The sequence below is a fragment of the Pundamilia nyererei genome, unplaced genomic scaffold (genome assembly GCF_000239375.1).
Source record: "Pundamilia nyererei isolate P.nyererei 1_Seehausen unplaced genomic scaffold, PunNye1.0 scaffold00155, whole genome shotgun sequence".
Classification (NCBI taxonomy): domain Eukaryota; kingdom Metazoa; phylum Chordata; class Actinopteri; order Cichliformes; family Cichlidae; genus Pundamilia; species Pundamilia nyererei.
In genome coordinates this window covers 1,101,084-1,104,113 of record NW_005187556.1, presented here as the reverse complement: position 1 = coordinate 1,104,113, position 3,030 = coordinate 1,101,084, and the positions used below count along the sequence as shown (strand labels likewise).

The window sequence follows — 3,030 nt, the reverse complement described above, 5'->3', positions numbered from 1 at the left end:
GATTCCCAGATCAGAGATTTGTTGCATGTACATATGAAGAATAGCTGATGCATTGAATAACCTAAATAATATCTGTTCGTTTGTTGCTTTACATTAGTTTGTCACTGCATTATAATGCCATGTTTTTTATGAAACTTGCATGTTTTTTTAAACAAGATGACTGTAGACTTTATGTGATGTCACAGGAAATAAATGTCAGTCAGAGCAGATTTAAGTGTAAACTGCAAGCATTAATTAAGAGCAAGAAAATGAGGGTGCGTTAGATTTTTTTTTTCCTGAGAGCGCTCTTATGCATGCCTCCCACTCCCAACACTGGAGGCCTCATTTTGCAAGCAGAACACACACACACACACAAACACACAGACACACATCTGTGGTCTGTCTTTCTTCTGTCCTTCTGTCAAATGAGTCCATATGGCATCTGTCATGTCGTCTGCTCTCTTTTTTATCAAAGTCACATCACAGCTGCTCCCATCTCCTCTGTCAGCTGATGTTTTTTGTATATGTTTGTGTGCTGTAGCTCCTTCAGCTGAGCACAGTTTCAGTGTCAAGAAGCTGTACTCAATGCAAGAGTAGTATAGGAAATTACCACCAGCCTCCTGGCTTGTTTCGCAGTTGCCCTAATAACGGATTTCCTGCCTAAATTCAATCTCAACTTAAATTCTAGGGTTTTGTTTCTTGACACAGGAAGTAACAAAGCCAGTCTCAAAATCTCCTTGTGAACAGAAGAAAAATGTGTGCAGCATTAACCCCTCCATCGTGTAAACATTTCAGACCAGGAGTGGTCATTTTAAATGAGCTGTGGCCTTGTTTTGACAATATAGAATAGAATAGAATAGAATAGAATGCCTTCATTTTCACTATACAGTTGTTCAGTGAGATACAGAGCATCTCCAACAGTTCTGCAGCACTATATACATATGAGCAGTATTAACAGAAACAAAATATATGAAATGTAAAAATATATAATCTGATGTAAAAAAGTAAATATGTAAATAAATAGTGTGATGTATATACAGTTCGGGTTAATCCACATAGAACATGGTATTGCACAGTGGTGGTTTATAGGGGGAAATGGGAAAATGGAGGGATGGGACTGTGTTATCGGTAAGTGTATGAGTTAAGGGTGGTTATGGCCTTTGGGAAGAAACTGTTCTTGAGTCTGTGGGTCTTTGTGTTGATGCACCTGTAGCGCTTCCCTGAGGGAAGCAGGCTGAACAGGTTAAAACCAGGGTGGGAGCTGTCTTTGATGATGTTTGCTGCTCTGCTGAGGCAGCGGGAGGAATAAATGCTCATCAGGGAGGGAAGAGAGCAGCCGATGATCTTCTGTGCTGCCTTGACTACACGCTGAAGTCTCGCTCTGTCCGCCTTAGTGAAGCTGCCGTACCATACTTTGATACAGCATGTTGGCAGGCTTTTTTTTGGGGGGGGGGGTTAAAGGTTTTTTTCCTCCTGTTCCCAGTGTTGTCTTTCGCTCTGTGTAGGGGGAGGAGCTTATGCACATGGTGAAACAGAGAGCAAAGCAGAGGAGACAGGCTAGCACACCCAAAAAGAAAAAATGCTTTGCTCGGTGCACACACCTCACAAGTATAACAGCAAATTCTGGTTGGAAACGGACACATTTTAAACATGCCACCAAACCCTAATATTACTAATATAGTTAATAATATAGTAATATTAGTTCAGCCACTAATAAATACATAGATGAAGTGCCTCTCTCTTGCTGTGTTAAGTTAACCTGCTGCCACGTTGCTGCTGTGCTGCTGTGGTCAGACTGCAGAAGTAGTTCTTGTTTTGCAGTGAAGGTCATCCTAACCAGAACTTGCAGCGGGTGGAGCGCTGGTTCATGTGGCAAGGCTGCAGAGCAGAGCAGTCTATGAACGTGGAATGCAACTTGATTAGCTTGGGCATTTATTTATTAAGCACAAACAACTTGGTTTAATTCTGAAAGCATCCTTTCACAGCATGCCCATCCCCCACCATAAGTTGAGTATATCTCTGTGGAGACGCTGCACCAATAACAGCCAGCTCAGCAAAACGTCTTACAACACCCTGTGTTTCCTGTTCTTATGTTGCAGTGTGAAAGCCGGTGAAGAAGTGGACGCGAACCTGTGAGAGACGGGAAGACTTGAAGAAACTGAGTAAAGGATCTGATCCGGGCCGTCCCTGTGACCAAGTGGAGGTTTTCCTGGAGGACTTTCTCAGCTGTTTTCAGAGCCGAGGCTCTGAACACTTCCTGCTCCTTTTCCACTCTTTTTATTTTTATGTGGTTGGAATCACGATTTCTGACTGCTCTTTTGTTCCAATCACGACCAAAACCAGGTGCCAAACCGACTGTGTCAAGAGAAGAAGCAAAAAAATCTACAACTCTTCATATAAAGAGTTTATTTAGTCACCCAGCTTTGGATACATCACCCACAAATACATTAAAACATCCAACGCCCCATTAAAACCACATTGAATTTCAAGATAACGTCTGTAAAAGTTTATATATCCATTCCGTTTGGTCGGTGTTTGCTGCTTTTAATGTTAGAACTTCGTGATTTTTCTCACTGGGGCGGCGATCAGTGCATTATTGGTTCAAAGTGCTTTATAGACAAATCCTCCAGCTGTCGGTCTGCTCATGGTTATGCATAGCAGAGGAGGCGTGTGGTAAGCTGTGATAACTCTGACGGCGTTTGACTGACAGGCAACACGAGCCACGTCAAACAGATAAACAGAGGCAACACCACCGCCACCGCTGCTGCTATCTCAAAGGCTCGGAGGTACGCCGTCGTTTCAGTCTGCGCTGTGAAACACTGTTGACACTTTGCCTATCTCCTTCTTCCAGTCGCTTCTACGAGAGAGGCCTCTCGCCCTTTTGTCGTCTTCTGTTTCTTCCACACGTGGCTCTTGATTACGCTGCGCCGAACAACCTAAAAAGCCCCCTTTATCTACTCCCAGTGACCTCTTACACCTTTTTTGCGTTCTTCCTTTTATTCTATTAAAAACATGCAATTTAAAACCTTTCACTGTACTTTCATTTTTTGT

At 42.9% G+C, this 3,030-nt stretch overlaps 1 long non-coding RNA gene across 1 annotated transcript in view; it reads left to right on the top strand.

The window, feature by feature from the left end:
* Positions 1-3,025, top strand: part of LOC102208006 (uncharacterized) — a 23,461-nt gene extending 20,436 nt beyond the window's left edge. The window contains exon 3 of the long non-coding RNA XR_312041.1: positions 2,079-3,025. This is a non-coding gene — a long non-coding RNA (uncharacterized LOC102208006). The remainder of the gene's footprint in view (positions 1-2,078) is intronic.
* The last annotated feature ends 5 nt before the right edge of the window (positions 3,026-3,030 follow it).